The sequence below is a fragment of the Rhinopithecus roxellana genome, chromosome 10 (assembly GCF_007565055.1).
Source record: "Rhinopithecus roxellana isolate Shanxi Qingling chromosome 10, ASM756505v1, whole genome shotgun sequence".
NCBI classification, from domain to species: Eukaryota; Metazoa; Chordata; class Mammalia; order Primates; family Cercopithecidae; genus Rhinopithecus; species Rhinopithecus roxellana.
Genome location: NC_044558.1, coordinates 32,334,144 through 32,357,434, shown reverse-complemented (window position 1 = coordinate 32,357,434; position 23,291 = coordinate 32,334,144). Strand labels below are relative to the sequence as shown.

At 37.3% G+C, this 23,291-nt stretch overlaps 1 protein-coding gene across 1 annotated transcript in view; it reads right to left on the bottom strand.

The window, feature by feature from the left end:
• The window catches only part of TMTC2 (transmembrane O-mannosyltransferase targeting cadherins 2), a 453,316-nt gene that overhangs the window by 301,025 nt on the left and 129,000 nt on the right, over nucleotides 1-23,291 (bottom strand). The gene's annotated exons all lie outside the window — the stretch shown is intronic.

Here is a 23,291-nt window from a genome sequence, read left to right as displayed (position 1 = left end):
AAAAAAAATTTGGACACACACAGAGACACCAGGGATGCACGTGAGAAAAGAATTACCGCGCCAGGACACTGCAAGAACGTGGCCATCTGCAAGCCAAGGAGCGAGACCTCAGGAGAAACCAAACCTGCGGACACACTGATCTTGATTTCTGAAGTCTAGAACTGTGAGAACATAAGATTCCATTGTTTATGCTACCCAGTCTGTGGTGTTTTGTTATGGCAGCGCTAGAAAACCAATAAGCCCTACTATACCATAGAGACAGTACTGTATTATTACATATGCTAGCTACTGTTTATCTTTCAGAGTTTCGGGAAAACTTCATTTCACATACAAGCCACATTTCTACAATATATACTATGTCTGGGGCTGTTTTTGATGACTGGTTGAACTGCTTTGTGATTGTAAATAGGGTTTTAAGAGGTATCTTATTCTCAGTTCTGACAGAATTTGTCTAGATTCTCTACCAGGGGAAAAAAAAAATTCTAATCATGCAATGGGGCCAATACAACAAGGCGTTAACGCTAACTAAACAGACACAGTAAAACACTAGTGCCACATCATCTTTACATTGAGATTGACAAAGTTTACAAAGCACACACATTATCTCAATTTATCCTCAATAATGCTACAAACTAGAAAACTGATGCTGGAGGGGTTAAGTTAATTAAAGAAGTGCATACACTTAATAAGAGGCAGAAAGGACTTGAACACTGTTCTCCAAACTACTCCATTTAACCTTCAAAGCAGCCTGTGTTCCTCCACATGTACAATAAATCTCCAGTGAGAAGTGTTTGCAAGACGATTTGAAAGTAAAATCCCAGTCTATTATTGCATTTTGTCTGGAATCCATATATCTGCCCTCAAGACTCAATAAAGCTATAAAAAACACTTTTGTACCATATTCTTTTAATTTCTGCATTTCAAAAAGAAAGTCTTCTTTTAACACTAAGGAATCTTGGAAAACGTGAGTCAAAGGAAGGTGTTAGTCGTCTTCCATGACGGGTGGAAAAGGCGGCTTTATGAGAGCCAAACGCTAACCTATAATTTCATATTACAAAATTTAATAGAAAACATATTCTGGCAGAGACTTTGCTGCCTGCATCCCTTTTCAGCTATAAAATAGTTATACACACACACATACATCTGAGAAAGATCAGACTTTGAACATATTGTAGCAACACACATGCAAAACATGGGAAGTTTCACCAGGGCTGCCGGTGATGACAGGGTACACAGACATCCCTACATTAAAATCAGCCTCACAGCTAAATCAGAGAGTTTTTTCAGACACGCGGATATACAAGCGCTGATGAAAAACAGATAGGCAAGGAGGAAAACACTCTAATTTAAAACTAACACAGATGAGCCTACACAAAGCACCCAAACATTTGGTCCACAAACCACCAGCAACGCTCTAATTTGTCGTGGAAGGCAAGAGATATTTCATCCAAGAATGAGCGGAGAAAGAGAGATATTAACTCCAGCATTAAAATTTACTGACATCCTAATATATACTGCAGCACTTCCTAATCTTGATATCATTTCTTGACCAAACTTTAATAATCAAGAAATAAATTAGATTTCAGGGAGCTCTAACATGTTTTATTCTGTAGCCCTTTAAATAAATCACACAGCAGGGCACTCTATATATGCATATATTTGATAAATGTTATGTGAAAACTATCAGCTCTTTCAGATCTCAGTTATGAACAGATAAATGACGAAGCACCAACATGTCCCTTTAAGAACAGTAAAATCTTGGCCGGGCGTGGTGGCTCATACTTGTAATCCTAGCATTTTGGGAGGATGAGGTTGGTGGATCACCTGAGATCAGGTGTTCGAGACCAGCCTGGCCAACATGGTGAAATCTCGTCTCTACTAAAAATACAAAAATTAGCCAGGCGTGGTGGCAGGCACCTGTAATCCCAGCTACTCAGGAGGATGAGGCAGGAGAACTGCTTGAACCTGGAATGTGGAGGTTGAAGTGAGCCAAGATCATGCCACTGTACTCCAGCCTGGGCAACAGGGCAAGATTCAACCTCAGAGAAAAACAAAACCAAAAAAAGAAAACAAAAACCAATAGTAAAATCTTAAGTAATGGTATAGTTTAGCCTTTTGCTGACCCCAAATTCATATATTTGGAACAGGTGGATATGCATAGTGCCTTTTTAGCCCTCCATGTCTTTGACTATTATATCAGCTAACCTCTGCAAAGACTAGAAATCCCAAAACCAGGACCATGAGATCATTTTTATGTAATCGTGAGCATCACTGCTTTCAATAAACCTAATTTCTGCCACCCTGGCCACTGCCAATAAAGTAATATTTTTTCTACGTACAAGTAACCAAGCTAATTAAACAAATTCACAAGGCATAAGATGAACAAGTAAAATTTAAATATAAGAATGGAAGACGGTATTCAATCAGAGAAATTTAAGCACAACCAATCTAACTTTTTACTCCAACATGTGAAGAAAACAAAAGTCTATATTCATCTCTTATCTGAAGCAACTCCCCAAATCCACAGTGTGTTAAACACACATACACACACTTTAGAGTTTGCCAAATTTTGATTGAAATCATTCCTGTTGGACTTACTAGCTGTGAGGATTCAGGTTCTCATCTAAAAATTGTTTATTGTGAACACTAAATAAGGTAACTAGGTTAACTCCAAAGCACAGTGCATGGTGCACAGTAGGGGCTTCACAAATGACTGCTTCAGTTACAGTGATTCACCCGCCTCTCCTCCCTGGATGCTGTAGGTGAGCACTTTTTCCTGAAATGTTGGTCAATACCCCTACATATAGCATGCAGTTACTGGTATCATTTATCTTTTCTCTTTACATATTCTCTAGGACTTTGCTCCTCTCTCCCCCACTGCACCCATCTGAAATTTTGCTTTCATTAATCATAAATTAAGCCCAATAGCCAATCTAAGAGCACAAGAATGATGTTCAGAGCAGTCAAACTCAGTTGGAAAGATGGACGACAGCAAAGTTAAGTGAGGTGATCAAAAAGCATAAAATAAAAAGAAGTCACAGGACTTATATCACTGTTCACAGCCTAATTAGAATATTTTTGGGAATCGGACTCATCAGAAGGATGACAGTTGCACACTACCAAAGAAGCTGACCTTGGGTACATTTCTTGACTAAAGATGATCAATTCTAATAAAACAACCATAATGTCTTCTGTCTATTTTTTCTTGCACAAATTAGGAAAAGAATTAGCCAGGCATTTCCAATTACACACTTTATTATGTTTTTAAAGATGGCCACTTCTAAGCAACAGGACAATGTTAAACCTCTTGTATCTTTGCTAATAAAAATAAAGGTCAACATAATATTTGAAAGTGCCCTCTTCACACTCTTCATATAAGTTAGCCCTACCCACATGGGGAGTAAATTGGCTATAATTTATGATGGCCTAAAATACAACCTAGAAGAGTCTAAGATCAGAAATCTGGTCGCCTGTGAAAAAAAGAGAATGTCATGCACTTTACTATGGTCACTGTACTCAGAATAGATAGATTTTCATGTTGAAAAACATTAAAAGTTGCCTTGGGGAGGATAACAGAATAGGATGCCCAAATGTTATAGTGGTCCTATCTTCTAATGGTTTCCCTTCTGAGGGCATCCTAGGGAGAAGTTCAATCTTTCTAATGGGAATAAAACTGTACTACAACTCTCCAAGGGCATTTACCACTTTAAAAAGGAACTCCAAACTCTGCTGTCTTTAAAAGGCAGCAGGTCATTGGGAAAAGTCATTTTTCAAAGCTCCAGTGAACTGGCACTCTGCTTTTAGCTAGCCACAGAGATAAGGCATGCAGTCTCAGTAACAGAATCACCTTTCTTTAATTTTTAATGCCCAGGCATTTCACAGCTCCCAAGAGGAATCAATAACTTACTTATGGCATCATAAATGGCTTGGATGGAAAATATGCATGTGTTTTGACAAAGCAGGAAGGAAATCATCCATCAGCAATTTATTTTAGATGAAGATTTAATAAAGGTTACATAAGTACACCATAAAGGCATCATCCTATTCATCTCCAGGAAAAAAAAAAAAAAAAAGGAAAAATATTAATAAGCTCATCACTGTCACCCTGCAGAAGAATTTAAGTGAAAATAAAGCCCCTAGAGGGGACATGTGTTTTTACTTCTCCGAAAGCAGACACAGGTATAAGTATGTTCAAATGGCGATGGATTCATCTGGAATGTAAAAGACCATGGGGTTCGCACATATAAAGATCAACAGTTGTTTTAGAAATTAACGACACCACATCTTAAACTTCTACATAAGTTATAAACTGATCCAGGTGTTATCATCAGGGTAGAAACAGATGCAGTGTTAGCACATTAAACTGTGAATCCAGCTCCAACACTGCTTAATGGGCTCCACATGCTGAAAACGATCATCATGGTAGGGAGTGTACTCAACTAAAAGCCTAACTTTCAAGCAAAACAAGAGTTTCATTCTCCTCATTATGCTCACAAACAACTATTCTGGGACTAACATTGTTTTTACATTGATTATGGTGCATTAGTCATTTTGAGGGAGGGAAATGATAGGAGAGTAATTCAACATCAGAATAACAAAGCCACAGTTGTCACAGGGTGTTGATGACATGACACTGATGCTGTCCCCACAATAAGTCAGCACTGGTTGCACCAGCCTGCCTTATCTTGTGATCTCATCTGGACCCCAAAAATGGCTAAGGGAGGGCAGAAGAATGATAGAGAAGTTTGTAGAACAACTACCATTACTTAATGTATGTGAAGAACTTTCTAGATTTCAAAGCATTTTTTTATATACATTATGTGTTCTCACAAATGCTTTCTCCCATCTTTCTTGTGATGAAAATAAAGAGTTTCAACCAAGATTTCATAGCAAGTAGCAAAATTATGAAAAAACTCCATCTTCGAACTACTGTTCTAGAGCTGCCTCTGTTACTCTATAATAATCTCCAAACATGAGATCCCTGCACCGGGGAAGGCATTTGTCCCCATGTATAATTTACTGATTTCAAATAATAAAATAGATAATCCTAAAAGAATAATACACAATAAAGCAGCACAACTTTGTTTCAGTCAGTTCCCCTTGGTCCATTTCTTTGGCAGCTACTGATACTGAAAAGGTCTAAATGATGCAAAATTAGTGCAACATACTGGAAAGCTGTCGAAATGGAAGAGATTTCACCATGGAGCATTCTGCATTTATTGACTTTTCTATTGACCAAAAGCCTTTACAGTCTTTAAATAGCAACTTCAAAAACAGACAATTATAATAATGCCAAATTAATCTTTATAATCTTTCTACCTCCAGAATTCCACTCTGGGATGACAGACAGTTAACTGAATATTTTAAGTCTCCTGAGAGGTCATCACTGTAAACTTGTTTTTTTTGTTTTTAGAGACAGGGTCTCATTATGTTGCCCAGGCTGGATTTGAATGCCTGGGCTCCAGGGATCATCCATCCTCAGCCTCCCAAGTATCCGGGACTACAGATGTGTGTCACCATGCCCATCCAGTGTACACATTTATTGAATCAAATCATTTAATTTGTAAATCTAATCTTATTTCCTGAACTTCCGCCTTAGTAATTGTTTTGCATCAACTGTTCCTCAGTAGATGGTTCAACCCACAGCAAGCCAGTTTCTAGCATAATTCATGTTAAGAACAAAAGCTGCTGTTATGACAAAGTAGACTACATGTCCAAATCATATCTCAATGAGAGGCTCCTAGAATAGGCTTCAGAGTTTTTGTCAAAATATCATTCTGAAAACTGGACTTTCATTTTGAATCTAACATGGTCTTATTTTGTCCTTGTGGACTAATATACAAGAAACTAAATGAATTTGAGGATGAAAAGGAAAAAAGTGATGGTAGACTAGCAGTACAACATTTTGAGTAGGCTTGGGAGAGAGAACAACCAACTACACAAAGTCCTAAACTCTCCTGTCTCGGCAACAATGAAGGAAAGAATGCCGGTCAATTTTTTTTTTTTTTTTTCTATCCTGTTACTTATAATTATTGTTAAAAGAATGAAAGCTAGATAATCTTAATTATTAGGAAAGGGGCTAAATTACAACCCCTAAAATGGATATTGATCTGTGTGAGTTTCCTATTGTTAATGTAATGAATTACCATTCACTTAGTGATAAACAAACACAAATTTATTATCTTTCTATTCTGGAGGTCATAAGCCCAAAACAGGTTTCAATGGTCTAAAATCAAGGCATCAACAGGACTGTATTCCTTCTGGAGAGGAAGAGCTCTAGGGGAGAATCTAGTTCCTTGCCTTTTCTGGCTTATAGAGGCCACATGCATCCCTTCACTCAGGGCCCATTTTTCCATCTTCAAAGCCAGAAATTGATTACATCATTCCAACCACAACTTCCCTTGTCCCGTCTCCTACTTTGACCCTGACTCTCCAGCCTCCTTCTTTCTCTTATAAGGATCTTTGTGAATGCACTGGGTCTAACCAGATAATCCAGGATAATCTTCTATTTTAAGGTTCTTAATTCAATCATATCTGTAAGTTGCTTTTGTCATATAAGTTAGCACATCGACAGGTGCTGAGGATAAGGATGTGGATATATTTGGGAGGCCACTAAGTGTCCCACTTAGCTAGGCTTAACCAAGCCCATTAAAAGGGTTATCAAAATCATTTCCTGACTAACATATACAAGCTATTCCATTCTCCAGAGGCATTACGAAGTTTCAACTATTTTATATATGCATATAAGTAAATAAAAATTACTGCTATGTCTTATTTTCTGCTAGATTATCCAAGGAAAACATGAAACATGGTAGTAGAGCCCCACATACACTGTATTTTACTCATATAATGTTATACCCAGGGGTGATATTCAAAATATTAACAACTTGTAGTGAATAGGTACTGGCCACAGCACTGGAGAAGGGTTTTACAGGGCCTCTGCTATGTGCAGCATTAAATTTCCATGAGCTGGACCATGCGGAGGTTTATGTGACGTCAAGTGGGGGCATAAGGGGGTCAAGGAAGAGGAAAGCCTCAAGGGGCAGGGAGCAACAGTGATTTACCAACTGCAATGTCCATATCAATGAGAACTGCCTAAATATTGTGTCTCCAACAGAACTCCAACAAGTGACCAATAATTTCCATAGTGAGTATGCATCAATCACATTCATAATCAGGTAAATAAAGATCAGATTGCAAAGAACGCCTAATTTAAGAAAAAAAATGTTGATTCTATTCTAAGCAGGGAGGAATGATTAGGTTAACAGGGTCCAGTATCCAAAAAGATCCTGAAAGAATTAAATGACCAATTGAAGTAAACAAAGCTAAATTTAATAGGAATAGGATTAGATCCTAAGACCTAAAATTGGATCCAAATCTAGCAGCTACAGGATAGGAAGATGTGAGTCAGCAGCATTTGCATGGAAAAATACTAGGACATTTTAGGAGAAAGGAAGAGTCAATGAGTCAGTGAGATGTCACCAAGAACAACAACAAAATGCAGTGCAAACTTAGACATCAATGAAAACAAATACAATACATAATCAAAAAGCTATAGTGTCTACAATTAGATATTACACCCTTAAAATATTTTCTCAGTATTGTTATGTATTATATTTAGCATACATAATAATCAGTGATAATAGTGATAATAGCTATGAGTTAAAATGATGACAATAGGCTGGGTGTGGTGGCTCACACCTGTAATCCCTGCACTTTGGGAGGTCAAGGTGGGGGAATCAGTTTGAGCTCAGGGCTTTGAGAACAGTCTGGATGACATGGCAAAACCATGTCTCTACTAAAAATACAAAAATTAGCTGGACATGGTGGTGCACACCAGTAATCCCAGCTGCTCAGGAGGCTAAGGCAGGAAAATCATTTGGACTCGGGAGACAGAGGTTGCAGTGAGCCGATATCGCGCCACTGCACTCCAGCCTGGGTGATACGGCAAGACTACATGTCAAAAAAATAAAAATAAAAAATGAAATGATGATAAGTATCTATGAATTACAGTTTATGTGACATACAAGATAACAGAAGAACTCAAGTTCACCATCTCATAGTGTTTGTGGAATTAAACTACTATCCTTCTTTTCAGAATGATTGAGTAAATTATCCAAGATTAGGGAACTGTTGCGAAAGTTACCTTAAAATAAGGAGGCATTCAAAATAGCAACCAAGATGATACAGACACTTTGGAATCATGTCATTTTGAGAACTACAGAAGAGAGGCTCATTTTTCCAGTAAACAGTGACTTGGAAAAAGGAGGACGATGAATGTCTTTAAATTACTAAAATTCCATCCAGCGAAGACGGATTATTCTGTACCTATTATTGCCTATCATTAGAAGACTGAGTTCTGGGAATTATTAAAAGCTAGATGATGAAGGAACTATAGCTATGAGATATATCTGATGATGGAGGAGGCCAAGTCAGAACTTAGTGAATTCTCCATTACTGGAAGTTCAAAAACAGAGGTTATATAGTTACAAGGGCTACAACAGATAAATTTCAAGGGCACTTAACTCTTAAGATTCAACCTTTTTTTCTCTCTGTAGGATACCACCTCTAAGACAGATAATCACAATCCAGTGTTTCCCAAATACTAGTCATCCATATAGAACCTCCATGATATCTGCCACATTCAGATAACAATTGTATTACCAATTAACTTAATATCTTCCTGTAAGTTGTCTCATTTTTGCTTCCTTATTATTAATAGATTTCGCCTTGTTCTTAGCAATAATATCCATGGGCGATCTGACATGCTAGTTATATTTCTAGTAGTAACTCTTAAATATTAAAATGGTTATATGTATATCACTTAAAATCAACAGCACACATGCTACACTTCAAACACAGTTGTAACTTCTTAATTACCAAAGTCCACAAATTTTTTAATTAGATATTTTTCCCCCAAATCTCTAAGTTTTGAAAATCATTTTAAAGAGACCTACTGGGTAATTATCATAGGTTGGTACAGTTTTGGTACTGCTATGTTTATTTGTTTTGTTTAAGAAAAGACCATGGATAAACATTCCCCAGGCCTCCTACTTACTTGGCTATATTTGCCTCACATTTTGGAAACCAATTGTTCATGTAATGGATAACAGCCTTAAGTGTCAAGATAGAGTTCTGGTCAACATTATAGTTTCTTAAAGTTGAGCTAAAAAATCTTGATTGCATTACAGAATTTGTCAATATTCCAATTAACTAACAGATTAACAGCTGTATATTTGGCAGATTTATTTACGATTTTTATTTTCCTTGCAGACTTGTTTGGCAATATACCACACATTTTGTGAGCATGAATCAACTGAATGAATAAAGCATTTCGAGAAAAAGAAATAGATATGTAGATATGTTTAATTGCTTTTCTTCCACAACCTCTTCAAGAAAGAACCTCAAGAGCACAGACTTGTCAGAGCCCAAACTGCTGAAATTTTAAAACATAGAAGCTTTGTTATTTGACTTAGTTTTAGCTGATACTTCTTTGTAGCCTCACAAGTAGTTTTGAAAATTTCTGCCATAAACTGAAATAAGGCTCTTAACACATGATCAAGCTTCATACTGGGATTGTCGCCTGGCTTTAGCACCTACTTTAGTTGATAAATGTTTGTCCAGCTGGTTTTATTGGTTTATTATGCTGTGGTAAAACAAAATATTTGCCATCTTGCTACCTTAAAAAAATAAACAACTTTGTCATTAAAAAACACTCCAGAATATATGGCAACATTAGATGTTCTACTCCATAAAGTTTATTGACATTTTGGAAAAGAAGAGAAAAACGCATAGGGAGAAAAAAAACTCTCCACTGAAAGAAAGCAGCCATACCTAACTACAATTAGACTGATATTTGTGCTAGTCTGACACCATCTTGGATAGAACTTGGGTAGTACTAAATGTCTTGTGTGGTGCCTTCTATGGGCATGGCCTAAGTTTTACACTAAATTTCCACGGGAAGTGGGACCAACAGGGAACTGGGACTGCAAAACTGGATCGGAAATATTTGCTTCCTAAAACGAATATATTTGACATTCCCCTCTGTCTTCCATCCCTTTTTCCTCCTTTTAAAAAAGCTATTTCTTGGGATGACAAATTAAGTTAAGGCTATAATTTAGAGAAGTTTAGAACTTTCTGCTAGAATTCAAAAGCTGCTTTGAATTAGTAGTCGCCATTGGCACATAATTTATTTGCAGTGAAGATTTGTGCCTTTCAGTGTTTGTTTTTTGGCTAAGCCTTATAAATTAACAAGAGTTAAATAAAATGTCACCACTGCTTTGCAAAAGAAATTTTTTTGAGTTATGGAAGATATACTCCAGACAATAATGCAGGACAAATTACCACACAGGCCAAAACATACAGGTGCTCCATGCTCCTCACTCAGATACTGATTAACAATATGATTACCTGATGAAACAGTGTACAATAATATAATATTTATTCAGTCTGAAAATGTGTACAAGTTTCCTCTTATTTAAGAAATCACACACATAATTAAAAACAGCAACTTCATGTCAAAAAAAAAAAAACTTGTAAATAAAGTCTAGCTATGGAAGGGAAGGGAGGATGAGGAGGCAAGTTTAGCAAGAAATCTTACTATGTAACTACTAGCTTGCAGTGATATTTTAAGGATTTTTTTTTTTTTTTTTCAACTTCACAGCCAAATGAATTCAGCTAGAAGGTCAGGAAAAGAAAATAATCAGAGAAACCTAGTATGTTTGATTCCGTGAAAAGAAATGGTTATTAACCTGGCTGTCTAGCCTGAGAAGCTCACACGATCTTTAGATCACTTCAAAATGGTAATGGCTGGCTATTCCACAAATAAAACGTTCTGTATAACCCATTTTCTATCAATTGTCAAGGCAAGACCTAGCCGTAAGTCTGGTTTTAGTCAGCATACTAAGGAATGCAAAGAAGACTTCTGTACTACTCAAAACCTTTTGTTAGCACATTTTTCGGCCTCATCGAAAGTTCTTCGTACAATCGTGAAGGAGGTTCAGTGCACTGGTGGTGATTTTCTGCAGTCTTTGAAAAGGAATGTACATACATAGAGCCAGCCCTGGAGCAGAAATCAAGGACAGAGTTCCAGTGTCAGCAGTGCCACAACCTGTTTGAACATCTACTTCCACATATGGGAAAAACTAAAGCATTGAGATTAATAATTTCTCAGCTCTCTCTTCTATTTAAAACACCACCACTACCATCAATAATCTGATTTCTACCCTAAGTATTAGAGATCATTTCAGGAAAAATACAACAGCATCAACAAAGAGTTTGGCCTGAAGATTAAGATCACCCACAAGAAGAAACCTCCCGAAACAATCATGGCAATCCCATTCCCCTTTGCTAAAGACAGACCCATTCAACAAATATTTATTTAGTACTTAACGATCTGCCAGGCCGTATGCTTTAAGCAGAATTGGCCCAGGCTCTGAACCTCTGATCAGTGAGACGTAATGTACTCTTTTACAAAATACTTTCCCACCAATAAGAGAAAAAAGGGCTGTCATTCTTTCCCCTTCCCATTTTGGGTGACCTGCTTTGAGAATTTGATGTTTGCAGCTGCAGCCACCTTAAAAATAGGAGAGAAACTGCTGATGCACAGGAGGAGCTCATGGTATCATGGTTAGGTGGTCAAACCAGAAGGCAGAAGGCCACCTTTCTCTAGATACATAATAACTTTATTATAGTTTAAGCCATTTTTAGTTAGCTGTCATTTGCCATCAAAGTCAAAGCAATGGCAATATCCTGGGTTTTGTTAAACTTATTTGATATTTCTCATATACCTCCTATCACCCAGAATAAATATCCATTTTCATGTTACTTATTTCAACTATGTTTTCTCTTTTAGAAGTGAGATAGAATATCGTTTTAACCTATTTCTAAATCTATTCCCTCACCTTCCCTTGCAGAAGTTACAGACTTCTTGAAGTTGATGTGAACTATCTACCCTGTGATTTTGTATTTTTACTACTTAAATATTTTTCCATGTAAAATATACGGTATTGTTCGGTATACATTTAAAACTTAACTAAAATATATCTTAAGCTAAGCAGCATTCTGAAACTTGCATTTTTACTCAATAGGTTTCTAAGATTTATCTGTATTTATGTAACTTTTTCATAAACTACTATAGAGTATTCCAATGAATGTGAAATTTCATAATCCATTGCCCTGACATTTAGATTGTTTACAATTTTTTTACCTGATATGTATTTTTAATGCATAAAACTAATAGCTATTGCTTGGTCTTCCAAATATACTAAACAGAAAAACAATTAAAACTGAAGACATACAGTATATCTTCAAGAGACCATTAGGACATGGTAAGATGTCATGCTAAGAAAAAAAGGCTTCTAGGACATGCTGTTCTGCAGGGAAAAATCCATTGATACCTGATGTTCTACTAACATTGTATCTAACTATCTGTAAGCTAGTGTCAGTATCACCAATGAACTATTCTCGCACTAAATGGCAAGATACAATGTGCACCAATGGGGTCCTAAAACAGCTACACCTGCATTGCAGAGACACTGAGAGTAAGCTAAGGAAGGACTAAGGATGTGTTCCAGGATCACTAAACATTTTAAGGGCTACTATGTTGGGCAGAAACACAAAGGCACAATTATAAAAACACAATAGAATTCCACTTGAGACAATGCAGTTTGATTTGTGAAAATGCCATTTCAAATTTTCCAATTTTGCATTTAACATTTAAAATCCAAACAAATTCCCATAAAGAAAAAAAAGTAAGCTTCCTTTCTCAAGGCACCAGCTAATCTCATCTCGTAATTCCATTCCTTAAAAGGGGTTTAAGTGCATCCTGTTGCTCTTGGGACAAAAAGGAAAACCTTTAATATTCTCTACATAGTTCAGGATCATCTGGCCTCTGCTCACCTTTCTGGCTATACCTAAGACTGCATTTCCCATAATATCAAACCTCCAGCCACACAGGACTTTTATCTTTCCCCACAAGGCTACAGAGCTCTTACCTCCCTCTGTACCTTTGTAAAAACTCTCTAAAGCTTATCCTCGCCTACCAACCCCACCCACCTTCACCTAGTTGACTCCCTCTCATCCTTCAAAGTTTAGCTTCAAGTTGACTTCAGAAGCCCTCTGACCTTTATGAGAAGATGAGGTCTCCTTGGTTTACCCTTATAGCACCTATCACAGTAAGAATAATGATATATAAACAGCATTAAGTTGTATACATGTAACTTTTTACAGTAATATGGATTAATCAAGGGTGACATTTGCCAAAATTAGCTAATAGCATGTTTATTAGTACTAGTATCTATCATAGAGATGGGATTACTTTGATTCCTCTTTTCTTAAAGTCAATGATCTCTTCACTGTAAATATTTTTAAGATATTCATAAAAACCAACAACTTGGATGGTGTAAATTCTTTTTTAAATGAAAACAAAATTCAAACAAACAAAACCTTAACAGATAATCCTGGATTTGCTACTCACAAGCTGTGTAGGTAGACCTTGCTTTGTCTTTAAAATTATAGAGAGGTAAGGACAACTGATTTTGAATCCTCTTCAAATTTCAGTACTCTATGTTTCTACAGTGTTACCATGAAAGTAACTCAAGCACTAGGAAGTAGGTTTAGTTCCAATTATAAATTTTTGTGAGGACTCTGAAAAGCTTTGTAAATCAATTATGTTTCTAGTTCCTCAGTCGTAAACAAAACAAAACAACAAAAAACTAAAGGTGACTGATAAAACCTTAGTGTACTCAGGAAATTAAAAGTGTTTTAAGATTTACTGCCTAACATGGACAATGCTGCTACCAACTAGAAAAACATCATTGGTTATTTCGGTCTGCACACTAAATACTTTATTAGTCAAAATACTCACATTATTATAATTCAATTATATAACAGTGTTGAATTACCTTTTCCATTTTCGTTTTCTTTAAGGGTACTGAGAGTGCTACTACTTTTCAATAAATAACACTTCTGCTTGTATTTTAATCACTATATTTAGCAATACGTAAATTTCCAAGTTATTGCCCCTGAAAATAATTAGTTCCTGAATTTCCTTTTATTACATTAATATAGAAATGTATAGGTTTTTCCCTTAAGTCACACACCTATAATCTGTGCTGTGCATGACCCAATTTAGTAATTATTTGGGTATCACGTGTATGGTCCAAGTGCTAACAGTATGAGTGCTAACAGTATGCCTCAATTAATTAAAAAAATTTTAAAGACAGAAACCTTTTATGATGTTTCTTTTCCTCTAAACAACCTAGCAAAGTCTATCACTCATATGAAAGGCTTAAATATTTAACTATTTTACAAAGAATATCTCTTTCAAGAGTATATGAAGGCCATACAGAACTAAGAGCATTTCAAATGTTCATCCTCGCTGGTTGCAGTGGCTCATGAGTGTAATCCCAGCACTTTGGGCGGACTGAGGTGGGCAGATCACTTGAGGCCAGGAGTTCAAGACCAGTCTGGCCCACCTGGTAAAACCCCATCTCTACATAGCCAGGAATGGTGGTACACGCCTGTGGTTCCAGCTAATCGGGAGGATGAGACAGGATAATTGCTTGAACCCAGGAGGCAGAGGTTGCAGTGAGCAGAGATCACGCCACTACACTCCAGTCTAGGTGACAGAGACTCTGCCTCAGAAAAAAAAAAAAAAAAAAAAAAAAAGCCACAGAAAAAGAAAAAGGGCCAGGCACGGTGGCTCACTCTTGTAATCTCAGCACTTTGGGAGGCCGAGGCCGGTGGATCACCTGAGGTTAGGAGTTCGAGAACAGCCTGACCAATACTGTGAAACCCAGTCTCTACTAAACATACAAAAATTAGCTGGGCAAGGTGACGCACGCCTGTAATTCCAGCTACTCAGGAGGCAGAGACAGAAGAATTGCTTAAACCCGGGAGGCAGACGTTGCAGTGAGCTGAGATCACGCCACCGCACTCCAACTTGGGCAACAGAGCAATACTCTGTCTCAAAAAAAAAAAAAAAGAAAAAAAAAAGAATCTTGGCATGGTGGCAGGCATCCATAGTCCCAACAACTTGGGAGGGTGAAGTGGGAGGCTCACTTGAGCCTGAGAGGTCAAGGCTGCTGCGGTGAGCCCTGATCATGCCACCACATTCCAGCTTGGGCAACAGAGAGAGATCCTGACACACACAAAAAAATAATAATAAAATAAAAAAGAAAGAAAGAAAAAAGATGTTCATCCTTATACTGAGCACAGACATGATTACTAGCTGATCCTGGCCCATAAGAAGCTTCTTCAAAACTCTAGATCTTCGATCTACTCTTTCACAATATACTAGGATACAATTTAACCTGGGTTATTCAAATTCACAGAACTTACAGAGATGTTCCCGCTTAGGCTGTAATAATTCGATGCAAAGAACAATAAAAGTCTTCAGTGCCAGCAAGAATGAGTCCTGTCTCAGCTTGGGCCCCTACTAATTGCATGAACTCAGGTCATTAACTTCTTTCAGTCCAGTTTTCCTCAACTGCTTGTCAAGGGGTAGGTGCTTGGCTGATGTGACTTACCTTTCTCTTGTTCCACTTACATGAGAGAGGGAAAAAGTAGGTATTGCACCTTTGAGGTTTATAACTCTACACAAAACGAAACCAGCTTACTATAGTTACTGAATTCAGATATCAAAGTTAGTTAACATTCAATGTCTTTGTTTCACATCTTACTCCTTGTATTCCTTATGATGATTGATTGATACTACAGCTACCCATGTTATAATTTCTCCACATAATAAAACTATAGGGAGCCAAATTCAAGTCAAAATAACAGCAATTTTAAGAAATACTTGGTGCAAATCATTTATCCTCATTACCTTCCAATCAGTAAAGTAAGAGAATTAGAGCTCTCTAAAATGTACTCAAGCTTTAAAATAGATACATAAAATTTATGATTTAATGTGTTGATCTAATAAGTAAATTTTCAGAGGAAATGAGAACAAATTTCAGACACTAATATTTCACAAATATGGGTAGGGCTCCAGGCATTGGGCTGGAAAGCTTCTCACACATTTGGTCACCAAGAGGACATTCCAATCTTCAGTAAGCAAGAGTGACTGCTACATGCTCACGTCACAGAGAATTTCAAATAGCTCATCAGGGAGATCACACACATTCAACAAGAGGGGAAAAAAATCAGTCCAGCCAGTAATTAAGAAAGACTTTCTACCCCCACTGAAGATGTGTAAAGATTTGAAGCAAATGTCACTGCATAATTACTTATGAACATAATTGAGGCTCTCCATCTCTGCAAGTCCTTTTATGTGAGTAGATGATTCAAAATGAAATGCAAAATTAAAAATATCTTTTTTTTAAGCACAACATTAAAATTATACTTTGGACTCTAAACTTAGCAGGGAACAAGAAAAATCTTCAGAGGCATAGAGTATAAAAGATGAAAAAGTAGCACAAAGTTAAAAATCAAAAGACTACACATATTGTGAAGCCATTATTGGAATATCAACATGGTATTCGTGGGTTCTAATCTAGGAACACCACACATCAGTACGCTCCCACATACCCCTCTATATGGTAACTGCCCTTTTACTCTAAACTCGCCATAAGAAGGAAAGATACACTAGGATGAGTACCGGATATATGTACTGCTGTCAAAGCTCAGACCACAAGGAAATATGTGTTCCTTTACCAATTTCTTTCACTGGATGAAAAAACATTTAAATTATATTTTGGAATAAATTAGTAAGTTTACTTAAACATTCTTTTTTAAAAATGAAGTTGAGAAATCAGCTTGATATGTGTAAATTTATTTGAGTCTAGCATCACCTGCTATTTCCTCTTAATTTACTACAACCATCATTCTGAAGTAAGTTTTTGAAGCTATGGTAAAACTTTCCATTCACAATAATTTGTATACTCTCTCGTTTACTGGTACTGAAGGAACTCAGTTAATCTCCCGCAATCTGACACTGTGGGTATGTGTGTTTTCCCTATCACAGAGTGAACACATTGAGAAGACATAAGGCAAAAGTAACAAAGCCGTAAAACCTCACACAAATAGAAAAAGCAACTTCTTACTACAGGAAAATTTGTTTCTTAAAGTTAAGTCTTCGACAAAGTATTCCATTTGATTATTTGAATAATTATGTTTACATGGCATATGTAAATACATACACATATTTTGGAGAGATTTTTTATTTTACATATGATAGGGCATTTTTCCATCACCCTACCACATTGTGGAAATAATAGACATACTGCCTACAAGAGAAGGGATCAGAAAAGGAAGCAATTACCTATAAAATATGTGAAAAGCAGAAAAGGAAGCTCCAGTGACAAGGAAAACTATCCACAAAAAAACTGAAAACACTTGGTTGAACTGAGAAACTAAAGTGATTTTACAAACAACCTCATTGTTCCCCCGTGTCTCTTGGACCTGCACTGGCTCACCCTCTCCGCTCCTGTGGCTGACTGGAAGACTGTGAATCTGGAAGTTCTGCATGCTCTCCCATTCATGTTCAGCAGGAAAACATAAACATCAGATTCCACATCTCACATTCCCAACTGTTTTTGTCCCATTATAAATAATTTGTATTTCCAGTGGTATTCATAGTTCAAAAAATGTTTTGTTTTGTTTTGTTTTTCAAATAAAACTTACTGTGGATGTCAAGTTGGAATCAATTTAAGGAAGTCCTCTTAGTTTATAACCTCTTCTGTGGAAAGAAGAGCTAAATCACAATAAAACATACAGTGCCTTCTGATCTGCTTATATGTCTTTTATTTTTTTTTTCTTGAGACGGAGTCTCATTCTGTTTCTCAGACTGGAGTGCAGTGGCACGATCTCGGATCACTGCAACCTCCAACTTCCAGGTTCAAGTGATTTCCCTGCCTCAGGCCCCCAAGTAGCTGGGACTACAGGTGTGCGTCACCATGCCCAGTTAGCTTTTGTAATTTTAGTAGATATGGAGTTTCACCATGTTGGCCAAGCTGGTCTCAAACTCCTGGCCTCAGGTGGCCTGCCTGCCTTGGACTCCCAAAGTGCTGGGATTACAGGCGTGAGCCACCGTGCTCGGCCTATGCATATTCTTAATAGACTGATTTTCCTGAAAATACTCTGATGGAAAATTAGCCTCCCTCTTACTTAACTAAAAAGCTTAAAATTCAAATACTAATTTCCATGATTACATATCATCACATCTACAGCATTTATTTCTAACATCCTACTAAACAGCAATTTCTCAGGCCATTTAATTTTACTAAATGTTACAGGCATGTAATTCCTATTAACTTCTGTATCTTTTTCTTACATGAAATACTAGCATCATACCCTTTCTGCATATACTGACAATGTGATATAAATTAATTTTCATCTGAACAGCCTAAATTGCATTTTGTTTCTATTTATTTAAATGCGTTTTTACTGAGCAACTGCTAAGTGCCAGATACTTCAGTAGGTAAGAGAAGAGAGAATAATCCTGAACCAAATTATTATAATGAATGGTGTACATTTTTATTGGCATACCAAGATCCCACTCTGATTAGCCTGACCACCAAACCACATCAGCCAAAGAGGTCTGATGGACTGTTTCTGCTGTTGGGTAAATTATTGTGTTCCCTCTCTTCAAAGTTCAGGTCTCTGTAAAATACATTATAAGATCCATAAAAACATTTGCTATTTAAGAAATGGAATAGGCCGGGCGCAGTGGCTCAGGTCTATAATCCCAGCACTTTGGGAGGCCGAGGAGGGTGGATCACTTCAAGTCAGGAGTTCAAGACCAGCCTGGTCAACATGGTGATACCCTGTCTCTAATAAAAGTACAAAAATTAGGTGGGCCTGGTGGTGGGCGCCTGCAGTCCCAGCTACTTGAGAGGCTGAGGCACGAGAATCACTTGAACCTGGGAAGTAGAGGTTGCAGTGAGTCGAGATGGCACCACTGCACTCTAGCATGGGTGACAGAGCCAGACTCTGTCTCAAAAAATAAAAAATAAAAAAAAAAAGAAATGGAATAACGGCCAGCAACAAGACCAGGACTTAATACGCATTATTCTTCCTGTCTTTCTTTACTTTATTTTTTTGTGGTGGAGGGGGTGAACAGAGTGTACAGAAAAGTACAAAAGATAGTTAGGACTGGAAAACAAAACTAAAATAATATCTACCCATTCCCTTTCTCAAGAACAGGGTTAACTGGGTTTTTTTCTATAAAAATAATCATTGACCACAAACATCTGAACTAAGGATTAGAAAGAGGTCCAAATCCTCAATTAATTTTGCATTCCCTAACTGTAGATGTTCACCTGTCCTTCTTTGAGCTAAAGAAAACATCTATGCTAGTAATTGTCTACTAACACTTAGAAATACTAACAAGCTAAACACTTTAATTTTTAATTCCACAGCAAATTAAATTTAGCAAATCAAGAAATGGGCAAAAGCCTAGCAGAGTACTCATCATATAAATAGCAAAAGTAACACCTGGCAGGTGAATTATGAAAGAAAAAAATTAAATATATTTTTTAAACATACAACTAAAAAATAAAATATTTTTAAAATATAAACATACTTTTAAACAATTTAAAAAATTAAATATATTTTTTAAACATACAATTGAAAAATATATTTTAAACATACAATTGTATGGATCTTATAACGTATATTATACAGACCTGAACTTTGAAGAGAGGGAACACAAAAATGGCCTGGGGCCATTATGCAGAGAAAAAATTTCCTATTCATATACAAGCTCCTGAATGTGTGTACATATTAGCACAAAATATAATACTGAGTGACCATCATGGTGGTCCCCAGTTCTGTGACAGGATAAATCCAATATACTTCAATTATGAAGGTAAATATGGAATACGTTTTAGAAAGATTTCCCACTAACTTATGAAATGTTTCAGCATATAATATAATAACAGAACTGATTTATGAACTGCATCACTTCTCAGAAACAACAGAAGAGGAAGTACCACAGGTTAATTTCAGTCCCATAAAAGTACCCTAAAGTAAAAGTTAAAAGTGCTCAGAATACTAGCACTTTCTCTTAACACCTTTTCAAAGAAGCTTTTTTAAATGCCCTCCATCCTCTTCTTCATATTTTTCTAGCATTTTTTCTCATAACTTCCTCCAGACTGTGGCTCAGTCCCAGGCTGTTTAGAGATGAGGAAGATAATTTGTTTCATCAGACTAGACTACCACATGGAAAGGAGAATACTATGTACTGCAGCACATCCAGCTATACGAAGCACAAAATGACTACACCAGAGCAAGACAGTTACAGGTATTATTATAAAATGATTTCAGGAAAATATCAACTATTTTTAGTAGCATTGTCAAAATTTCCATTTGCTACTGGGAATTTGAAAAAAAACAAAAAAATGGGCCGGGCGCGGTGGCTCAAGCCTGTAATCGCAGCACTTTGGGAGGCCGAGGCGGGCGGATCACGAGGTCAGGAGATCGAGTCCATCCTGGCTAACACGGTGAAACCCCGTCTCTACTAAAAAATACAAAAAACTAGCCAGGCGATGTGGCGGGCGCCTGTAGTCCCAGCTACGTGGGAGGCTGAGGCAGGAGAATGGCGTGAACCCAGGAGGCGGAGCTTGCAGTGAGCTGAGATCCGGCCACTGCACTCCAGCCTGGGCGACAGAGCGAGACTCCGTCTCAAAAAAAAAAAAAAAAAAAAAAAAAAATGTTCAATGAAAATCAGGTTTCCCACAACATTACTGAAAGAACATTTTACTTGGTATCACAGGCTGATAAGCTAAGTAAGACCCGGATAGCAAGGGATACCTTGTTATAGGCATTGTAGTTTTAGTGTGGTATTTCAAAAAGCCCTCATAATCTTTGTAAACCCTCTCACCCAAAAAAAGGGGATATATAGGCTATATAAGAGTACTCTTTTTAAAATATAACTTATTTTTCAGAGATCTATGAGGTTAACAGCAAAACTCAGCAGAAAGTAGAGAGAGTTCCCATATACTCCCTGCCCCTCACATGAACAAGCTTCCCACTATGAACATTCGGGCTATAGTGGTACATTTGTTAAAACTGATGAATCTGAAGTCACACATCATTATTACACAAAAGTCCATAGTTTACCTTACAGTTCATTCTTGGTGTTGTATGTTCTATAGATTTGGGCAAATGTATCCACCATTACGTATCACACAGAGTAGTTCCACTGCCCTAAAAATCCTCTGTGCTCTGCCTTTTCATCCCTCCCTCCTTCACAGCAACCACTGATCTTTTACTTCCTCCATAGTTTTCCCTTTTCCAGAAAGTCATATAGTTAGAATTATACAATACATAGTCATTTCAGATTGACTTCTTTCATTTAGTAATATGCATTTAAGGTTCCTCCATGTCTTCTCATCACTTGATAGCTCATTTCTTTGTAGTCCTGAATAATACGCCATTGCAAAGGAGTGCTTTTTGCAGTAGCTTGCAAGAGATACAAGGCAGAGGACACATCTAGCTTTTTTAAATATATATATATATGGAGTCTCGCTGTCGCCCAGGTGGTTGGAGTGCTGTGGTGCGATCTCAGCTCACTGCAACCTCCACCTCCCAGGTTTAAGCAATTATCTGACTCAGCCTCCCAAGTAGCTGGGATTACAGGCACATGCCAGCATGCCCGGCTTTTTTTGTATTTTTAGTAGAGATGGGGTTTCACCATCTTGGCCAGGCTGGTCTTGAACTCCTGACCTCGTGATCCACCTGCCTTGACCTCCTAAAGTGCTGGGATTACAAACTCCTATGCATCTATCACATAGCAGGAATCCAGTAAACAATTTGGAATGAATATATTATTGGACAAATGAAAATATAAAGTTACTTAATCTTTCTAAGTAACACCTTCCTCATAATAACATATGAGAAATATGAGAAACAGAAGACTGTATTTTAAAGAGAGCTGTTATCATTAGTCATTACCAACATGAATTGGTAATTAAAATAGTATTTACAAACTTGGTATCATGAATCTTTTAGTTCCCAAAAAATTAAATGGTAATGAAAGAAAGAAGGTTGGGCTAGGACTTTTGTGAGATGCTTATGGCATAAAATTTAAAAAGGTACTCTGCTATTTCCTTTGTCAGGATTTAAGTCTTCAACAGACTAGTAAAAAGGATCAAAACAAATGAGGTGGTATTTAATGGATTTGATCATAAAAACCTAGAATTGGCCAGGCACTGTGGCTCATAACTATAATCCTAGCATTTTGTGAGACCAAGGCAAGAGGATGGTTTGAGGCCAGGAGTTCAAGACCAGCCCCATGACAACATCACAAGACTCCTTCTCTACAAAAAATAAATAAATAAATAAAATAAAATAATAAATAATAAATAAATTATCCAGGCACAATGGCATGCACCTATAGTCCTAGCTACTCCAGAAGTGGAGGCAGGAAGATCGCTTGAGCCTAGGAGTTCTTCCCGCCACTGAACTCCAGCCTAGGCAACAGAGTGAGACCATGCCTGTAAAAAAATAGTCATAATTCATTTTTTGAATTTTTTTGTAAAAACATAGAATCCAGGTCCACAAATTAATCGCACCAGCAATGAATGAGGGACTTCTGGGTTAATGGCAGAAAACATGAGTGTTTTAATTATTTGCAAGGTAATTAAGGATCAATAGTATGTTTGTAAAAGTTAATACAAACTTAGAGTGAATAAAAATACAACACAGAAATATAGTTTCCTGGATGGGCACAGTGGCTCACGCCTGTAATCCCAGCATTTTGGGAGGCCACAGCAGGCAGATCACCTGAGGTCAGGAGTTCAAGACCAGACAGACCAATATGGTGAAACCCTGTCTCTACTAAAAATACAAAAATTAGCTGGGTGTGGTGGCACGTGCCTGTAGTCCCAGCTACTCGGGAGGCTGAGGCAAGAGAATTGCTTGAAGCCGGGAGGTAGAGGAGGTTGCAGTGAGCTGAGATCACTCCACTGCACTCCAGCCTGGGAGTTGCAGTGAGACTCTGTCTCAAAAAAAAAAGAAAGAAGAAAGGAAAGAAGGAAAGAAAGAAAGTTTCCTTAATGTGATGGTTAATATTTGAGTGTCAACTTGATTGGATTGAAGGATGCAAGGTATTTTTCCTGAGTGTGTCTGTGAGGGTGTTGGCAAAGGATATTAACATTTGAGTCAGGGGACTGGGAAAGGCAGACCCACCCTCAATCTGGGTGGGCACCATCTAATCAGCTGCCAGCACAGCCAGAATAAAAGCAGGCCGAAGAATGTGGAAAGACTAGACTGGCTTATTCTCCCAGCCTACATCTCTTGCCCGTGCTGGATGCTTCCTGCCCTCGAACATCGGATTCCAAGTT